Genomic DNA, 21,515 nt, shown 5'->3' with positions numbered 1-21,515 from the left:
TGGAAATCAATAAAGTCAACTCCTCGTCAATGACGATCTGCACCTGGCAGCAGCCTTTACATTGCTTGCTTTGTGAGGTGGGCCGGAGCTCATCCAATAACTTGGCGAAAAGAACAGCTGCAGATGCAGATTCCAGTAAAGCTCCAGCCTGCTTGTGAAACGAGGCCCCTTAACACGCCTCTGGATGGCGTGAAAATATCACCAGAACCCCTCCTGAAACAAAAGGGAAGAAGCCCACAGGGAAATTTCTCTTGAAAGTACTTTATTGGACCTTTTGCTGGGCATAATGCATTTCGGCTGTAAATAGCCTTCCTCAGATGCCGCTAGAGTCCGGACACTGGCACACCAACGTTTAAATTAGTCCCCTTGCACTCCGATTGGTGCAAACACTGTTCTCCCAGGTCACGTGATCGCCCATCGATTTGCAGCCTGGTACTGACTACAATTCCCACAGTTCACTTTGGAAAGATGCTGCGCGGAGAACCTGTGATGGAATCCTTTTCTCTATGGACTGGTGCTGTGTGGGACTCGACGTGATGTGCCAAAATAAAGGGTGTCCGGTCAGGTAAGTGTCCTTATGGCTTTCTTGAGTCCCCGCATAACATTTCAGCCCCAAAAGCAAGCGTCAGTCGGGCCAAGAGATGGAAATCAATAAAGCCAAATTCTCGTCAATGACGATCTGCACCTGACAGCAGCCTTTACATTGCTTGCTTTGTGAGGTGGGCCGGAGCTCATCCAATAACTTGGTGAAAAGAACAGCTGCAGATGCAGATTCCAGTAAAGCTCCAGCCTGCTTGTGAAACGAGGCCCCTTAACACGCCTCTGGATGGCGTTAAAATATCACTAGAACCCCTCCTGAAACAAAATATATATACCCACACACACACACATACACATATCTATCTATCTATTATATATATATATATATATATATATATTCACTGAAAAAACCATAGGTTTCACACATGTTATAGTTAGCGGAAATTTTAATGATAAAAAACCAGTGAAATTGCCCCGTTATAGTTAGTGCTGGCAACTATAACTCACGCGACCGTAATCCTCTGCTGATGCTAATACTGTATTTAGACACTTATTTGCCCATGTCTTCTTCCATACATTTTTAGCTATACATATATTACAAATATTTTTTTTTCATAAAGACACATATGTCATCAGCAGAAGATTGCGGTCGCGTGAGTTATAGTTGCCAGCACTAACTATAACGGGGCAATTTCACTGGTTTTTTATCATTAAAATTTCCGCTAACTATAACATGTGTGAAACCTATGGTTTTTTCAGTGAATTTGCAAGGTTTTTTAAATGCTAATTCCTAACTATAACGTGTGTGAAACCTATGGTTTTTTCAGTGAATTTGTACGGTTTTTTAAATGCTAAGTTACTTTACGCCATTCGAGGCGTGCGCGCCCACTTAACGCAGTTCGTTCCGTGCATGGTTTTTATCAACTTTAATAAGCCCTGTACATTTGGTGGCCTTCGGCCACCAAAAGCACAGGGGGTGGGGTCAATGTGGATAGTGTTTTTTTTATTTCGATTTTATAATTTCATGTTGCCAAAATTTTTTTTTTTTACCTATTAATAAGCCCTGTACATTTGGTGGCCTCCGGCCACCAAAAGCACAGGGGGTGGGGTAAGTGTGGATAGTGTTTTTTTTTTTACCGTACGCTTACGGTAAGCGTACGGTAAGCGTACTCGGCGAAATTGCCGAAAAAAAAATAAAACCGTTTTTGCTCTTGGGGGATGTTTGGGGACTCCCTCAACATGACTGTGTGGGAGGGAGTTGTCAAAAATGCCCCGTAACATGTTTTTGGGCATCAAGTTTGAGAAATAACTCTCAATGCGAGAGACAAAATGGCGGACGCCGCTTCCTGGTTTCGGCCGATTCGAATGTTTACTAAGATCTAAGAGCCAATCAGAATCGCGCTCGCGCACGCCACCGTACGCTTACGGTAAGCGTACGGTAAGCGTACGGTAAGCGGGCTCAGATATATATATTGATTTAAAGGCTATTTTCTCAGAATCTACTGAACAGATTTACACCAAACCTACAAAAGGCACTTCCTTGACCTAGGGACTACCTCTCTGCCAAATTTCTAGTAATTCTGTTCAGCCGTTCGGGCTGTAGCTCGTTCTAAAGGTCCTATGGAAAAATGCATGGGAAAAACGCGTTTTGGGACCCCCCTTTTATCTCAGCCCCCGCTTGACGAATCCCCCCGAGACTTTCAGGGTAGGAGCGTAGCGTAGCGCCCCACCTATTTTGAGAAATTCGCGAGGATTCATCGACCGGCACCAAAGTTATTCAAAATAGAATGTTGAGGTTTTCCTATGGAAAAGGGGTCCTAACTATAACTACCTACTGGCGACCGCCAGTAGGTAATATATATATACATATATATATATATATATATATATATATATATATATATATATATATATGTATATATACATACCCACACACACATACACATATCTATCTATATATCTTATTATCTACTGGCGGTCGCCAGTAGATAGTTATAGTTAGGACCGTGTTTCCATAGGAAATCTGAAAATTCTATTTTGAATAACTTTGGCGCCGGTTGACGAATCCTCGCGAAAATTTCAAAACTAATGGGGCGCTCTGCTCAGCTCCTACCCTGAAAGTCTCGGGGTGATTCGTCAAGCGGAGGTCGAGAAAAAAGGGGGGTCCCAAAACGCGTTTTCCCCATGCATTTTCCCATAGGACATTTAGTCGAAGGTACAGCCCGAACGGCTGAACAGAATTACTTAAAATTTGGCAGAGAGGTAGTCCTCAGGTCAGGGAAGTGCATTTTGCATATATGGAGTCAATCTGTTCAGTAGTTCCTGAGAAAATTGCATTTCAAAGCACATACATATCTATAGCCGCGCACCGTGCGCGCACCGTGCGCGCACGGTGCGTGCACCCTAACGTGCGCGAGCGTAATTCTGATTGGTGGTTACATGTCAGTCAACGTTCGAATCGGTCGAAATCAGGAAGTGTCGGCTGCCATTTTGTTTGTTGTGGGTGCGAGAGTGAAAAAAAGAGGTGGCGAATGTGAAAAGGGGGCAGGGTAGAGAGTTCCTGACCCCCTAGCCTTTGTCAGGGGGTCCCTAAAGGACTCCGAAGGGTGAAAAAATGATTTTTATTTTTTTTAAATCACAGGGTGCGTTATAGTTAGGAATTAGCATTTAAAAAACCTTGCAAATTCACTTAAAAACCATAGGTTTCACACAGGTTATAGTTAGGTGGACATTTCACTCGTAAAAAACCAATGAAATTCCCCCGTTATAGTTAGGTCAGATAACTATAACTCACGCGACCGCCACTCTATCACAAGGATGATGTCATCAGTGATGTCATGAGTGATGCCACTGACCATGTCATGAGTGATGAAATATGTGACGTCATGAGCACTGGATTGCGGGCGCGCGAGTTATAGTTATCTGACCTAACTATAAAGGAGGAATTTCATTGTTTTTTTACGAGTGAAATGTCCACCTAACTATAACATGTGTGAAACCTATGTTTTTTTAAGTGAATATATATATATATATGTAGATATATAATATCTACTGGCGGTCGCCAGTAGATAGTTATAGTTAGGAACGTGTTTCCATAGGAAATCCTCAACATTCTATTTTGAATAACTTTGGCGCCGGTTGACGAATCCTCGTGAAATTTTCAAAATAGGTGGGGCGCTCCTCTCCGCTCCTACCCTGAAAGTCTCGGGGTGATTAGTCAAGCGGGGGCCGAGAAAAAAGGGGGTCCCAAAACACGTTTTCCCCATGTATTTTTTCATAGGGACCTTTAGTCCAAGGTACAGCCCGAACGGCTGAACAGAATTATTTGAAATTTGGGAAAGAGAAAGTCCTCAGGTCAGGGATGTGACTTTTGAATATCTGGAGTCAATCTGTTCAGTAGTTCCTGAGAAAATTGCAGTTAAAAGTACATACATATCTATAGGCGCGCACCGTACGCATACCGTACGCGTACCGTACGCCCACGCTGCCGTGCGCGAGCGTAATTCTGATTGGTGGTTACATGACAGTAAACATTCCAGTCGGTCGAAATCAGGAAGTGTCGGCCGCTATTTTGTGTTTCTCACACTGAAAAACAAAGGTAAAGAACGTGAAAAGGGGTCAAGGTAGAGAGTTGCAGACCCCCTTGCCTTTGTCAGGGGGTCCAAAAAGGACCCAGAAGTGTGAAAAATAAATTTTTATTTCTTTAAAAAAAATCGCGGCGTACGGGTACCGTGCGCGTACGGTACGCGTACACCGGTAAAAAAAAAAGAATTAAAAATCAAAATTAAATGTTTAGATGTTGGTTGGCTCTAAAAAGAGCCGTTGTGTTTATTGAGTGTTTTTTTGGTACCTACAAGTAAGTACCGATGCAGAGTCTAAAGTTCAAGAGGAAGACTCTGTTCCCTTCATCATTGAAATGTACACCGTCTCCTCTATAAATGTCTTGCATGTTGTAACGCAAGTTGTTGTGGTATATAGAACCCATACCATAGTCTCTGAGGAAAGCATAAACAGACTTATTGACGTGCTTTCTTGCTTTGTCAATCTGCGGACAATATTGGTTGGACCAGTTCCACTTTTGCCTTTGGCATATATTAGAATATACAAAGGCAGTTTGTGGAAAAAGTGACATCAATTGCACAAAGGTGTCCTTAACAAGCATTTCCAGACCTACCCCAGTTAAAGTGCACAATAATAAGGTTAGGCTGTGGGAGATGTAGAGAGGTTTTCATCAAAGGCATTAATTGGTGCCACTTTAACCCTCTCTGACCAATCCATTTAATGTCTACATTTGGCAAAGCAAGGTCTTTCACAATACCTCTTTTTTCTGCAAACTTTTCACTCCAGAAGACATAGCTATGACCTACAATCCACACTGTGAACATCTTTCAAGGAGATCTGGATGCACTCAGAAGGTGTCTTTCAGTAGAATGGCAATATGAAAAGAAAGATAGTTGTAAAATGGAGGCTAACATACTTTTTTTTTTTTAAAAAGAACTGATTGGCTGATTCAAACCATTTTACAGTTAAAACTAGGCTGTATGTTTAGATTTTTACAAGCATGTTTTGTATTGGCTCAGAAAAATGTGTACCCACAGAACATTACTTTGGATTTGCTGTTAGGTTTGAAAAGTCAAGCACTCTTGCTCTAAGGATTAGAAACATTGTGTGTTGAACTTATGACCTCTCTGCTCACAGCAGTGTTCCATGACCTGTTGCTATGGTAGCAGGCAGAAGTCATGTTGGGGGAAGGGATCATTTGGAAAGGGTTGAAATTTGCAACCAATAGAAATGTGTGGTTCCATTTGAAAAAAATGTGGGAAGCACTGTGATTTGGAGTTAACATGTATATGTGTGAAAAAAGAGAGGGAAACATTGCCATTAACTGGTTCTGGTGAGAGGAGAGAGGTGTACAGCTCAGAGATTGTTGCTGTGATAATCTGCTGTTTGAGTGCCACATTTCTTTCTGAACTAACTACTTTTAAGTAGTTATGAATTTGAGAGGGGATGTATGTGGTGCATTTTGATATAAATAATAGAAATGTGATTCTTCTTTTAAAGTTGTTTTTCACATTTTGTGTTTTGGGAGATATTTAACTGTCTTGAACTTGTAAGATATTATTGAGTATGTCTTCACCATAAGTTAAGGTGTACTGGTATCACCCAGGAATACTGTTTTCTGCCTAGAATCACACCATGAGACAGTGTGCACACAGGAATTGTTATCAGAGATTTAATTCGTGTTGCTCTTGCTCTGTTAGCCTTGCACTCGCAGAAAAGGGGCAGTTTGTTTTCTTGAAGTGTGATGGTTAGCATTCAGCAGAAATCACTTTCTCTCACAAATGAGAGGCAAATGCTAACACATTTGAAATTAACATGGAACATTTTCCTTCCACTTTTAAAGTTGTGTTTTATATTTTAAGATAAGGAAGATATTTAAGTGCCTTGAACTTGTAAGATATTATGGAGTATGTCTTCTCTAGAAGTTAAGGTGTACTGGTATCACCCAGGAATACTGTTTTCTGCCTAGAATCACACTATGAGTCTGTGTGCACAAAGGAATTGTTGTCAGAGAATTAATTTGTGTTGGTCTGGTTCTGTAAGAATGGCATTCGTAGGAAAGGCGCAGCTTGTTTTTTAGAACTGTGATGGTTTGTATTCAGCATAAAAAAGCTGTTTGGGCATGTGCTATTTTCTGTTTCTGAAAAATAAAATGAAAATGTGCCAGACTGTTAGAGTAATTATCACTTGCTCTAAGTGTGCTTTCAAATTGCAAATTAAATTTCGTTTTCTGCCTAGAATCACACCATGAGTCTGTGCGCACACAGGAATTGTTGTCAGAGATTCAATTTGTGTTACTCTGGTTCTTTTAGAATTGCATTCGTAGGAAAGGGGAAGCTTGTTTTCTTGAACTGTGATGGCTAGCATTGAGTCCAAATTAATATGTCACAAATGAGAGGGCAATGCAAACACATTTGAAATCAACAGGGTAGATTTTCCTTCCACTCCTGCAATGGGTCATGTAGTTTGTACATGTTCAAAAGTCCAATTAACCCTTACCACACATGTAGTGTTACATACATGTCTCCAATGTTTATGCAGTTGCGCAAGCATCCATGTAGATCTCTTTTGCACCTGACAGTAGACAGTCTCCAGAAGCACAATCTTAGCAGAGAGCAAGCTGTTTCTCATGTACAGTCATGCTTACTATTCAGCGCTGTGTCGTGTTTCAGATAGCAGTTAGTATCGCTAATACATTGAACATCACCAAGGCTCATTTCCTTTGCTAGAGTGTAGTACGTCATTCAGGTTGCACATGTTCATGGTCTCAAAAAGCTGTTTGGGCATGTGCTCTTTTCTGTTTCTGAAAAATATAATGAAAATGTGTCAGACTGTTAGAGTAATTATCACTTGCTCTACCACAGTAGTAAGTGTGCTTTCAAATTGCAAATCAAATTTCGTTTTCTGCCTAGAATCACACCATGAGTCTGTGCGCACACAGGAATTGTTCTCAGAGATTCAATTCGTGTTACTCTGGTTCTTTCAGAATTGCATTCGTAGGAAAGGGAAAGCTTGTTTTCTTGAACTGTGATGGCTAGCATTGAGCCCAAATTAATATGTCACAAATGAGAGGGCAATGCAAACACATTTGAAATCAACATGGTAGATTTTCCTTCCACTCCTGCAATGGGTCATGTAGTTTGTACATGTTCAAAAGTCCAATTAACCCTTACCACACATGTAGTGTTACATACATGTCTCCAATGTTTATGCAGTTGCGCAAGCGTCCATGGAGATCTCTTTTGCACCTGACAGTAGACAGTCTACAGAAGCACAATCTTAGCAGAGAGCAAGCTGTTTCTCATGTACAGTCATGCTTACTATTCAGCGCTGTGTCGTGTTTCAGATAGCAGTGAGTAACGCTAATACATTGAACATCACCAAGGCTCATTTCCTTTGCTAGAGTGTAGTACGTCATTCAGGTTGCACATGTTCATGGTCTCAAAAAGTTGTTTGGGCAAGTGCTCTTTTCTGTTTCAGGATTCTAAATAGGATCCGTAACTATCTTTCTCTCCAGGCTCGTAAGCAGATTCCAGTCGCTCTTGTTGGCTCCAGGCTCGATTATTGCAACTCCCTGTATGTGGAGTCCAACAAGGGCCTTATCCATCGACTGCAAATCGTGCAGAATGCTGCAGCACGTTTTGTTTTGGCCCTTCCCTTGGCATCTTCAGCCACGACTGCTAGTAGAGATCTTCATTGGCTCCCTGTTCAGCATAGAGTCTTTTTTAAGATTCTATGTCTTACATACAACGCTCTTGCGGCTGGCACGGACGATGCACTTGGGTCTCTGCTTACCCGCTATATCCCAACCAGATCTCTTCGATCTGCTGGGTTATTTCAACTGGTAGTGCCCCGCACAAGGTTAGCCAGATGGGGAGCGAGAGCTTTTTCTGTTGCCGCTCCTAAGCTCTGGAACTCTCTTCCAATTGAGGTCAAAACCCTTCCCTCAATTGATCTGTTCAAAAAGGCCCTTAAGACGTGGTACTTTACCAAAGCCTACTAATGAGAGAATGCTGGTTTGATTCGCGAGCTGTATAATTTGAATTAGGCACCTTGACGCCCATTGGGCAAAGTTTGCGCATGACAAAACTCATTTCATTCATTCATTCATTTCTGAAAAATATAATGAAAATGTGTCAGACTGTTAGAGTAATTATCACTTGCTCTACCACAGTAGTAAGTGTGCTTTCAAATTGCAAATTAAATTTCGTTTTCTGCCTAGAATCACACCATGAGTCTGTGCGCACACAGGAATTGTTGTCAGAGATTTAATTCGTGGTTCTCTGGTTCTTTTAGAATTACATTCGTAGGAAAGGGGAAGCTTTAATTCGTGTTGGTTTTATTGTGTTTTTCACCTGTAGGAAAGGAGTAGATAGTATTATAAGATTTGAAAAGCACAAAAAAAATATAGTAATAAATTTAAATTACAGAAAGGTATTTTTTTTTTAGTTTCTTTCAGGTAATGCTGACCAACAGTGAAATAAATTAAAGATGCCTATAAAATCAAGGAAGAGAAAAGAACAGAAAAAACTGTTATATTTGAAGACAACTGGAGGACCCAAATTAGTTGAAGATCCTCATGTTGGAAAAAAGAAAAAGTGTTCTGATAAGCAAACTAAGGATTTTTTAGAAAATATCTTCAAAAAAAGAACAAATTTGAAAAATGTCCCCACTGCAAATAGTGTTTCAAGTAGAAAACAACAGGATAAAAGTGAGAAATTACAAAATGCTAATGTACAATCAGAAGCAATAAAGATTGACTTAAAAAGAAAATTAGCATTTAAAGACATTCGTTGAAAAATGTTTCAGAGAAGAGTGATGTCCAATTTGCTAAAGGATGTGAAAAAATATAAGAAGAAAGCGAAATTTATAAGCGAAAGGAAGATATTGAATCAATTGTAGCTAAGGCTTTAGTTTTGAAAAGAAAACTATTCATTTTAATTTTGAACAGGATCCGTACATTAGAAAAAATGGTCAATGTAATGAAGTCACAAAGCAAAACGAAAAGAGTAGTGAAAAGAAATAACTTTTGTAAAGTGTTTTTAGGAGAATGGATGCATAGTTCTGTTAAATGGTAGCGGCAGTAGTAGTCGATAACCTTTCAAGTATTGCCCGGCGGTAATCGCCTCTTATACCATTCGATGCTAAACCAATAAAGAGGCAGGCGCCGGAGACTGGAAGGCAGGAAACAAAGTTTTATTCCGTCGGAGTGGAACACATCAGATCAGACAGAGAGGTATCGTCACGAGGTGCTCTAACTGCATCTCTGAGGCCTGGCCTCTTATACACAGGTTTATGACTTTATTGCAGGTTTATCATACATGGCACATTCTTGAGATTGTTTTGATACATGAAAGAACATCCTCGGAATCCCCACTTCGAGCTCGTTCCCACACAATTCTACAGTGGAAGTCCCCACCCCACCCACAGTAGGAGATGGCTATCACACAGCTGGACATTCCACCAATTCCCGGGGGTGTGTGCGACCGGTCGGGTCTCAGGGGGTGGGGGGCCTTGATCTACTGTAATCCCTTTGATGTGGGGTGTTTCCCTTACAGTAGGGGCAATAAACTGCATCCGCAGGGCTAGGTGATGGCCTGGGATCGGTTCGGACAATGGGGCGCAGAGGAAGGGGGTTATCAAAGAGATGCATGACCATGTATGGGATGTCGGTCAGGCGTGGGATGTGGTTCCATGGCAGGGTCGCGCAGAAGGAGAGGGTTTATGGCCCGTGTATGAGAGAGCGGGGGTGGCCGGCGCGCGGGGAAATGCTTGCAGCGCCAGGGGGACGCGCTGGCGATCGGCAATGAGCAGGGAGAGACCAGGGTGCCTAAAATGGCTGCCGTGCGCTTTCCTGTGTGTCGCGCTGGGGAGAGACAAGATGGCGCAGATAATGTTCAGTTCGCAAGTTAAATTTCCACAGTCCTCCCTTTTAACATATCTCGCCAGCTTGTTTAGTTCGGATCTATCCCCATAATACTACGAACTTCCACCTCATACAAAGCTTTCATTCGCTCCGCTTCAAAGTTCAAAGTCTTAGGGCAGATGCAGTTCATAAAAAGCGAACATAAAGGTGGCAGACACTGAATCCCCAAGCAAAATCCACATAGTATCACAATTGGTATTAGGATAAATGAAAACAGCCTCCATCCCCAACTTCTAATAGTGTCCCAAAACCAACTTCCCAGTGACCATTCTTCTTGCTCTTGATGAACCTCTGCGGAAAGTCTGTGGAGGTGTTCAATTGCTTTGTAGACTGAGGGTGAGTTATCCGGTACGTAGGTACAACAGCTGGACCCAATGATGCGGCATGCTCCTCCACGATCAGCCAGAACCACATCTAGAACGAGGCGGTTCTGAAGAGCCACCAGGCGGACGGCCTGAAGCTCGGCGGTGTTGTTGGCGAGGATGCCAGCCGTAATGTTCATCGCCGTTTCGACTGCCTGGGTTAAGTGGCGGATGGCACGGCTGTTTGCCATTGGACCCCAGAGTGGAACAAGACCCTTGACTGCGTCCATGAACTGTGCTCCGGTGGAGTCGGCTTGCGCAATGTCTTTGGCACGTTTCTGTCGGTGATGGTTTGCTGGAGCCACATATGTCGGAGGAAGGACAAAGGCGATGTAGCAGGTGCCTCCCCAACCTTTCGGAAGCCAGGTGTAGGCCTTAGTACCACAGACGAAGTACATATTCGGGGAGGCAACAAAGGAGGGTGGATCAACTGAGTCCAATGTTCGGGTGATGAGGCAGGAGCTGTGGCCCACCAGCTGCGCCCCCAGGCCTTCGAGGCACACAAATCCAGTGATGTTAATGACGGATAGGGCCACTGTTAGGGTGGCGGCCGTTCGTTTCCGGAGGTAAGAGAAGGTGGGTCTGGCTGGGTTGTTGAACACCTGCATTTCAACTCGTTCTTTGGCAGGGATGTCCATGTGAAAGGAAGTGTTTGATCTCAGAGGACAGAAGGGGGCAGAAGTTCTTCCAGTTTTGTTCAGCCAGAAACCATGGTAGAAGTGTGACACAGTTCTGCCGGAAGTGGCATTGTCCTTGTAGCTGTCTTGCAGGAGGATTAGCCAGGCGAGGCAGGAACCATGGACAGAAAAAGGTGAAGGGATGAAAGGGATAGAGTGTCCAGTGGCATGTGGTAGCAATCCACAGATCCAGCAATTAGTGGCATTGGCGGCAAGATTGTGTTGGTGGAGCAACTGCACAAAAGAGTTATTCCAGAACTCCTTACGCCTTTCTCGGAGTTGGGGTGAAAGTGAGATCAGATGGTGTTCTTTCATGGTGATAGGTTGAACGGTGGTCAGCAATGTCTTATGAGCGGGTGCGCTCTCCTCCATCATCCAGAAGGTGACCATGAGGAGAAGGCAAAAGAGAAGGGTAATGAAAAGTGCAATAGTCTTTGAGCTGTGCATTCTGTCAGTCTTTGGGTTTTTGTAGTGGGTCTTCGGACGTCCGGTTGCTTCCATCATCTTCATGTCGGATGCTTCCATCACCTTCAAGGGACTCGGTAGCGGGCAGAACCACAGACTTTGTTTAGTTTCTCTCCTGGTGGCCTTTGAGGTGGTTAGGCAACCGCTCTTGAGATTTCAACTTAGTTTGTGGTCTGCTTAGCCGAAGTTCCCTCCTTTCGTCGTAGGTTATACCCTTCTTTGGCTGGGACAGTAGGATCGGGATATTTCGTTAATTCAAGTGTCTCTGTATCCGGGCAGTGGCTCAGGGATGGTCGGTCTTTGTCCAGTAGTTCCTCTTGGGCGGTGATGTTGTCCGTGGTCGTCAGGGTCGATGATACCTTCTTGCAGTGGTGTGCATGCAGCCAATTGCGCTTCCCCTCCACTCGAAGAGCTGTTCGGGTGGTGATCAGGACTTGCAGAGGGCCCGTCCACCGGGGCTCCAGACTCTTGGTGTGCTGGAAGTTACGCACTAAGACAAAGTCACCCGGTTGGATGTTGTGCCCGGGGCCTCTGGAAACGTCGGGAATGGCTTGTAGCACCTGCTGATGGATAACAGACAACGTTTTAGTTAGGTTGTACAAATAGTCAGACATGAGGACGTCCGGGACGTCGTGGATGGATGTTGGTTTTGGTGCAGTCCAAACGTTCATGGGCCGCCCGAAGACGACCTCGTAGGGGGTTAAGTGGTGTTTGGTGGGGGTGGAACGCATTGATAGCAATGCTAGCGGGAGAGCGTCTGGCCATTTCATTCCTGTGGTGGCAACTATTTTTGCTATCTTAAGCTTCAATGTGGCATTATGTCGCTCAACCAAGCCTGCAGATTGGGGATAGAAGACCGCATGGAACTTCTGTTTTACACCCAGCCCCTTTAAGATGAGTTGGATAACCTCGGCTACAAAGTGGGGGCCGTTGTCGCTCCACAAAATTCGACAAAGGCCATATCGGGGGAAGAATTCTTTCAGTAGTACTTTTGCGGTAGTCATAGCGGTGTTGTCGCGGGTTGGGTAGGCTTCCACCCACTTGCTGAAGGCACACACAACGACAAGTACGTACTTCAAACCTTGGCACCTTTCTAACTGGACGTAGTCCATTTGTAGGACTTCAAAGGGGTGATTGGGAACCCCAAACCCTCCCCGGGGTACAGCAGTTCCTTTCCCAGGTTTGTGTTGGAGGCAGACCAGGCATTGTTGGACCAGACGTTTAGCTGAGTCTGAGATTTTGTCATTGTGCCAGACTTTGGAGATGAGTTCGATCATGGGAGCAGACCCTATGTGTGCGGGGGAGTGTGCCATGGTCAGCATGGGGATCAAGTATGAGTCAGGTAGCAACCATTTGTTCGAGTCTTTAGTTCGCCAGCAACCGTCATCGTCCTTCAATCCCACCCGGGCCCATTCAGTTAATTCGTGTGGTGAGCTGGCTAATTGGATGTCCCTAATCGTTTCCCTAGCATCCTTCCATTTTTCAGTTTGTGACCTGGTTACGTACATACGGGTCGTGGACCTATTCTCGGCTGTGGTTCGGGCAGTAATGTCAGCTAGTGCATTTCCCTGTCCTATAATGTCTGTCACTTTCTTGTGTGCCTGGCATTTGATCACAGCCAGCCGTGTGGGGAGGAGGACTGCTTCGGTCAGGGCAGAGACTAGATCTCCATGCAGGATGGGTGTGCCATGGGAAGTCAGGAATCCCCTCTCCTTCCAAAGGAGCCCAAAGTGGTGAACTACCCCGAAGGCGTATTGGCTGTCTGTGTAAATGTTTGCGGTTGTCCCTGCTGCCAGGATGCATGCTCGTGTGAGAGCAATCAGTTCAGCCGCCTGTGCGGATCGCTGTGTGATGCGGGCTGTCTCAACAACTGTTCGGGCTGTGGTGACTGCATAGGCAGCGGAAGTGGTGCCATCGGGGAGCTTGATGCATGAGCCATCCACCCTTAGTTCTCCGTCAGGGTCCGGGAAGGCAGTATCTCGAAGGTCAACCCTACTCTTGGTCTGTTCATCGGTGAGAGTCACGCAGTCATGTATGGGGGGCGCATTGGGGTCAGTGTCAGGGAGAGGTAGTAGAGTGGCTGGATTCAGAGTGGTGCATAGTTTCAATGTGATGTGGGGTGCAAGCAGAGTCAGTTCATAGCCAGTCAGTCGTGCGCTAGTCAGGTGTTGAGTCTTGGTCTGGTTCAGGAGGGTGTCAACCACATGGGGTATCAATACAGTGAGGGGGTTCGAGAGCACGATCCCCTCACTTTGCCGGATAGAGACAGCAGCGGCGGCTACTGCTCGAAGGCAGGCGGGCAATGCTCTGGCTACAGGGTCAAGATTGGCAGAGAAGTAGGCACAAGGGCATTGTTTAGGGCCTATGGACTGGGTTAGGACAGACAACGCACATCCCTCCCTTTCGTGGGTGTAGAGGGAGAAAGGTTTAGTGTAGTCTGGGGTTCCTAGGACTGGGGCCGAGCAGAGGGCGTCTCGTAATTCTTTGAAGGAGGATTGGCATTCGGGTGTCCAGGGGAGGGGGAAGGGGACATCTTTAGCCAACAGGGAAAGCAGAGGTTTTACAATAAGACTGAAGTTTGGCAACCATTGTCGATAAAAGGAGGTGAGGCCTACTAGAGACCGCACTTGCTTCTGAGTTTTGGGAACAGGGGTTTCTAGGATGGTCTGAATTCGGTCAGGGGTAAGTTTCCTCCCATCCTTGGATAGGAGGTGGCCTAGGTATGTCACTTGGGGTTGGCAGAACTGTAACTTCTTCCTGGAGACCTTGTGACCGTTCTCCGCGAGGAAGTGGAGGAGGTGAAGGGTGGCCGTGACAGCAAGTGGGGTGGTGTCGGCCGCCAAAAGGATGTCATCGACGTACTGTATTAACACCACTCCATCGGGTAATTGGACTGCATCTAGTTGTCTCTTGAGGGCTTGGCTATAAATGCTGGGACTCTCAGTGTAGCCTTGGGGTGCCCTACAGAATCTGTACGACCGGGCTTTCAAAGTGAAGCCGAACAGGTAGCGGCTGTCTGGGTGGATGGGGATGGAGAAGAATGCGTTCTTGAGATCAATAACTGTAAAGGTGGTGGCAGTGGACGGAATTAGGGTGAGGATGGTGGTGATGTCTGAGACCACGGGGTACTGAGGTATGACTACTTTGTTAACTTCTCGTAAGTCAACAATGAAGCAGTATGCTTTCTCATCTCCCTCGCCTTGCTTCTTTACAATGGGTAGGATAGGGCTGTTGCAAACATTACTGACTACTTCTTCTACTACTCCTGCATTGACTAGGGACTGGATGATTTCCACCAATGCCTTCTCACCTTCGGCCGATATTCGATACTGTGGAAGCTTTGGTAGCACTGCGTCCGGTCGGACGGTTATGTGTACTGGGTCGATCACCATGCGCCCTACATCTGAGTCGGTTTTAGCCCATAGATGTGAGGGTAACGTGTCGAGTAGGGACAGGTCAGCATCAGTTATAGAGAGCATACGTCGTGTGTGACAAGGTCTGAACAGATCTGGGTTATCGTGCAGGATGACTCGAACTCCGTCTGGGGAACATCTGATAGTAGCTTGGAAATGTTTTAGCAAATCGAGTCCCATAATAGCATCGGGGGTGTTGCAGGAGAGCAGAAAGGTCCTGTCGGTGGCGTTATCTTCTAAGTCAAAGGAGATTGGTGCTGATAAGGGGTTAGTGGAGGGCGTTCCATCGAAGCCTATTGAGGTTACGTGTGAGCCAGACAAGGGTGCCCTAGGAATCAGTCGTTTAGATAACGCACTACGTGTCGCCCCAGTATCTACCAGGAATGGAGACTTTGTGCCCAAGACCTTAGCAGTGACGTAAGGACCTTGCTGGTCAACACGGAGTTCGACTGGATCCCTCCCTTGCCCCTGGCGGTCCTATGCGAAGTCATGGGTGCTTTCGTAGTCGGACTGCTGACACTGGTTTTGTCGGGGGCGATCAAAGGTGTTTGGTCTGCCTGGCCTGTCGTTGATGGCGTCGTTCGTGTACCCTCGTCCCTGTCCTCTATTTCTGGGGTCATATGCTGTGTCTCTGGGGTCCCTATTTTTGTTCAATTCCAGAAGGACCGGGCACTGGGATTTCCAGTGTCCGAACCCTCTACAGAACGCACATTGGTTCCCATCTAAGTCTCTCCGTCCGTTGTAGGGTGCAGGTGTATGGTCTCTAGGGGGTAGCTTTCTAGGGGCGGTTGGTTGGTAATTCCCTTTCGGGGGTTCCCTTCCTATGGTCACCCCTTGCAACTGTGCTATCATTACCCTCTCCTTCAGTTCCTTTTTCTTCCTCTCTGACGCCCTATCGTTCTCATTCTTTTGGTTTTCGTAGTATTGGGCCATCTGGAGGATTGCTGCGGGTTTGGAGGCTGCCCAACTACTCTCGCTGGTCTGTAGCTTCTGGGAGACTTCTTGTGACAGACCCTTCACATAATTCTGGACAAAGAGGTGATGTCCGGTTGCGGTGGTCATGTCCTGGCCACTATAATCGGAAAACACAGTCTCGAATCGAGAGAAGTATTCAGACACATCCTCCTGGGGTTTCTGGCGACAAGCCGTCACTATCGACCAGTCTACCTTTCTTTCTGGGATTAGAGTCTTCAGCTTCTGTACAATCTTGTCTGGGAGCTCCAATATGGCTTTCGGGGGTTTCTGTCCCGGTTCTCGCTGTTTATCTGTGGTATCGAGTTGTACCCAGGTATATCCGAACGGCTCAGCGTGGTCAACTTTCCGGATTTGCTTCCACACATCAGCCGGCAGACATAACCCGAAGAACAAGTCGATATCTGCTAAGGTCATTATTGTTGAACCTAAGGCTGTACCTAGTTCGGTGTAGAAGGCAGTCGTGTTCTTTCTTAAGTCGGGTAGGGTTTTTCTAAAGGTCAAAATGTCTTGTCGGTCCCATGGTTGGTAGACCCAATTATATACAACCCTTCCCTTCGCATCTTGGTGGTTGATGTCGTCATGTGTTCCCTGACCTCGTGGGGGGACCCAGTAGGGGGCGGCCTCTTTGATGGGCATCATGGTATCAGCCCTTCCTGCCTGGGGCTTAGTCGCTATGGGGGTTTCTGCTTTAGTTGTCTGTCTGTGCTCTTTAAGGTGTCGATAGACCTCGAGTGTACGAGTGAAGAGGTTCATCACATCGCCCTCTCCTTCTTCCCCAATGTCTACCTTCCTATATAGGGCCGCTAAGCCTTCGGGACCTTTATCGTGGTACCTATCCTCATATGTATTCAGGGCGTGATAACAAAGTCGTACGACAAAGTGTCGTCTGCGGTTGTCGGCATACGAGTTATACACGTCTGTTATATACTCCTCACTTTCCTTTCGCTCCACCAGTGTCCCTACTATCTTGTCGATTCCTGCTCGTTCATCCTTTGTTAGTCGATTCATTCTGGTGGAATCTTTCTTTCTCATCTCAGGGTCATCCAACGTTATTGCCAACGTTGTATTCAGTACAAGAGGCTCGGCCGGCGCGGAGGCCATGAGGACCGAGGCCCCTGTACTGCTTTCGCTTGTGTTTGGGGGTTGTGGGTGTTGCACTACCGATTGGGAGGGTGCGTATGGAGGGGGCATGTAAATGATCAGGGGACCTAATAGTAATTCGTCATTCGTTCGTTGCTTAGAAGACAACTCAGGGTAGAGCATAGAGGGGGTCCTAACAGGGTACTGGCCTGATGTTTCGGGCTCCTGTCTTAGTTTAGTTTCCCTTCTCTCCTTTATTTCTTCTTCTAACTTTCTAGCGGCAAGGTGAGCTGCCTTTTGTAATTCCTTTTCTGCTTTTACTTCTTCCCTCTTTTTCCGTTGTGTTGCTTCTTTGTGCCACATGCCGATACTGTCAAGCATAGTAGGCGTCGTTTTATTACTACGCAGAGCTATTTCTAGCATTTCTATTTTATGGTCGTCGAAGGATCCCATCAGTGGCCACTGACTCTCGGGGTCCTTCCTTGTATATTTATGCCATAGCTTGCTATAAGCTACGGCGACTAGTCCATATTTAGTGAACATGTCCTTATTAGGGGTGCCTTCCAGTGGAACCGGATGGTCCACCTCTAATAAGCGGTCCGGGCAGAACCAACTACCAATCAGTGGGGAGAAGATAGGCATGACGGGTTACAACGGGGACAAAAGTCAGCACTACCTATCTTTTCACTGCTTGCAAAGACTAGACAGAATATCTCTATTCCTCGTTATTTGTAAGCAGAGAATACCTCCAAAGAACCAATATCGAACAACTAGTGTTCGGACAATCAATCAATCAATGGGGAGATAAAGATAGGCACGACGGGTTACAATGGGGACAAAAGTCTGCGTTACCTACCCTTCACTATTTGCAAAGACTAGACAGAATATTTCTATTCTACGTTATTTGCAAACAGAGAATATCTCAAAGAGCACTATCCTTCAAAACAATCAATGTTCGGAAAATCAATCAGTGGGGAGATAAAGATAGGCACGACGGGTTACAACGGGGACAAAAGTCTGCGTTACCTACCCTTCACTATCTGCAAAGGGAGAGAGAGAGAGTATTTCTACTCCTCCCCGTTTGTAGACAGCGAATATCTCAAAGAGAACAATCAATAAGCAATACTAGTATTTTTCAATCAATCAATCAATCGTTTCGCAATTTGTCGTGTTTCACGACCTTACCCGGACCGCGTGGACAGTTTCTCGCCTTCCGCCTCCAGCGCCCGATCGTCCTCTACTCTCCGTATTTGCCGCGGCACTCCTGATGGTTCCCAGTCAGGACCGTAGATCACTCGAGAGAGGTCTGCTCGGAACCAGTGAAGTTCGGATGATCGGCTGCCAGACGAGGGTCTATCGGGCAGGAGCTATCCCGATCGTCGCAGTCGTTCACTCTGTCGTCGGGACCACTCCCACTGGATCCACGTGTCACTGATGGGCCCCACGCTTGGGACGCCAATTGTTAAATGGTAGTGGCAGTAGTAGTCGATAACCTTTCAAGTATTGCCCGGCGGTAATCGCCTCTTATACCATTCGATGCTAAACCAATAAAGAGGCAGGCGCCGGAGACTGGAAGGCAGGAAACAAAGTTTTATTCCGTCGGAGTGGAACACATCAGACAAGACAGCGAGGTATCGTCACGAGGTGCTCTAACTGCATCTCTGAGGCCTGGCCTCTTATACACAGGTTTATGACTTTATTGCAGGTTTATCATACATGGCACATTCTTGAGATTGTTTTGATACATGAAAGAACATCCTCGGAATCCCCACTTCGAGCTCGTTCCCACACATATCTACAGTGGAAGTCCCCACCCCACCCACAGTAGGAGATGGCTATCACACAGCTGGACATTCCGCCAATTCCCGGGGGTGTGTGCGACCGGTCGGGTCTCAGGGGGTGGGGGGCCTTGATCTACTGTAATCCCTTTGATGTGGGGTGTTTCCCTTACAGTAGGGGCAATAAACTGCATCTGCAGGGCTAGGTGATGGCCTGGGATCGGTTCGGACAATGGGGCGCAGAGGAAGGGGGTTATCAAAGAGATGCATGACCATGTATGGGATGTCGGTCAGGCGTGGGATGTGGTTCCATGGCAGGGTCGCGCAGAAGGAGAGGGTTTATGGCCCGTGTATGAGAGAGCGGGGGTGGCCGGCGCGCGGGGGAATGCTTGCAGCGCCAGGGGGACGCGCTGGCGATCGGCAATGAGCAGGGAGAGACCAGGGTGCCTAAAATGGCTGCCGTGCGCTTTCCTGTGTGTCGCGCTGGGGAGAGACAAGATGGCGCAGATAATGTTCAGTTCGCAAGTTAAATTTCCACAGTTCAAGTACTGAACCATTTTTTAATGAAGAGAGTTATCTTCAAAGTAATAGTTTGCTGCATGCAGTTGACACCAGAGGTCGTGCTTATGAAGTGAAAGATGGTTGTATAATGGAAAAGGAGAAAATGGTTCCAAGAAATGAGGAAGAAGTGATAGCTGATGAGGTTATGGGGAGACGTCCTAAAGCCCCAGTGTACACTTGGAATTGTAGTAGTATTTGTACTGTACGACAGGAATCTATTGATAAATTACGTGAGTTTCTAAGAGAATATAGTAAAAAAAGTGTTAAACAGAAGATTAAGGTGCTTCAAAGGCTAGATTCATGTAGAGTGAGAGAGAATACTGGTTTGCAAGGACATTCTCTGGCTTGTCTTTCTAGGAAAGTTTGCCAAAGTGTTTTTCACCATTTTAGGATGCTGGCAGTTCATCATACTGAAATGAGAAAGTTTGTGAGAAGATTGTATTTTGCTAAAAGTCCAGCACTAAAGTTAAATGAGTTGAATAGGGCTCTGTTCCGTGGATCTGTATCAGATGTAGAGAAGGTTACTGATGAAATTCAGTTTTGTTACTTTGGTCCGGGACAAGAAAGTGCAGGTAATGACACAGTTATTGAAGAAAATGTGGAAGAGAATGTAGAACCCACTGTTAGTAAAAATATTGAAGATCAAAAGACAAAATTTACTATCATCTCTAATGAAAGACCAAATATTACTTGTATTTGTTGCCGGAGAAGCCATTATAAAAATCAAACAAGGTATGTTGATCTCTATATAAAAAGTGAAAAAGAAAATAATACTAAGTGGATGGATTTTGCTACATATTTATTTCTGGAAAATTGTTTTGATTTGGGTCAATATCACCGTATTTGTAAATACTGTTATAACAAGTTAGAAGAAAATAAAATGTCAGCAAGAGCTGTACATAATAATTTAGAATTGGTTGAAATTCCTGCAGAACTTAGTGATTTAAATACGTATGAGTCTATACTCATTCAATGTGTCCATCCTTTTCAGACTATAGTTCGTAGGGAGCCCAAAACAGGCAAATTACCTCCTTCGGATTTACAAAAGGTTTGAAAGGAAGAGTTGTCTATTTGCCATTGGATTTGAAAAACTATTGATGCAGATAGATTGGAAACTGAACCATTAGTTATTTTGGTTAATGGAGTACCAACAAAGAATAAGAAAATTTGGCAGGAGCTGGTAGATGTACGAAAAGTACAAAGAGCAAATTTATATTTGAAAAGAAATAATAAATGGTATGAAACAATTTATATGGATGAAGATGAGGAAGTTTTACTACCAGACTCAGGAATACCAGCTGGGCAAATTGAAAAAGTGGATAAGTCAAAAGAAGAAGAAATTTATGAACATTTCAGCATACATCCTCTTCATTCAAAAGAAGTTATGGCAAACACTATTGATCTGTTTCAGATGAAAAAAGCACAAGGAACTCCCGTGAGTGTATAGGAGGAGAGCTTGGAAGCTCGTTGTTTTCCCCAGCTGTTTCCTACAGGAAAAGGTGGACGATATGATGAACGTCCAGTACAGATTCCTGCTTCTGAGTATCGGACTACAAGATTATATGCAGAAGATCCAAGATTTCGTCAAAGTATTCCTTATTTGTTCCATCTTTTATTTGAAAGTGACTTGTCAGCACTATCTTATGCAGTAAATCACATTTTGAAAACTGGAGTACATCTACATAATGTGTCTGCAAAGGATTTTATGAACAAAGTGCAACAGCGAGATGATCATTTGGAATCTCAATTGATTAATCTAATGGCTTGTCAGCGTGGGACAAATGAATATTGGTACCGACGCCATGGAGAATTGAAATGTATGTTACGGAATTTAGGAACTCCTACATGGTTTCTCACCCTAAGCTGTGCTGAGTACGCTTGGGATGATCTTCTGGATTTTCTTCGAGAGGCAAATTCAAATATTGAAAACATCCAATACAAGACAGCAGGAGAATTGTGCTCATTGGATCCGGTTAATGTTTGCAGATATTTCAATCATAGATTTGAGGCAATGATGTCCTTCATCTGCAATAAAAAAAATCCACCTCTTGGAGAAGTTGTGGATTTCTTTTGGAGAAAAGAGTACCAAGCAAGAGGTGCTCCTCATATTCATATGCTGTTGTGGATCAAGGATGCCCCAAAATTTGGAACAGATTCTGATGATGCAGTTTTAAGTT

This window comes from Triturus cristatus, chromosome 3_1, assembly GCF_964204655.1.
Source record: "Triturus cristatus chromosome 3_1, aTriCri1.1, whole genome shotgun sequence".
In the NCBI taxonomy this organism is placed as follows: Eukaryota; Metazoa; Chordata; class Amphibia; order Caudata; family Salamandridae; genus Triturus; species Triturus cristatus.
Note: the sequence above shows the minus strand (reverse complement) of the source record.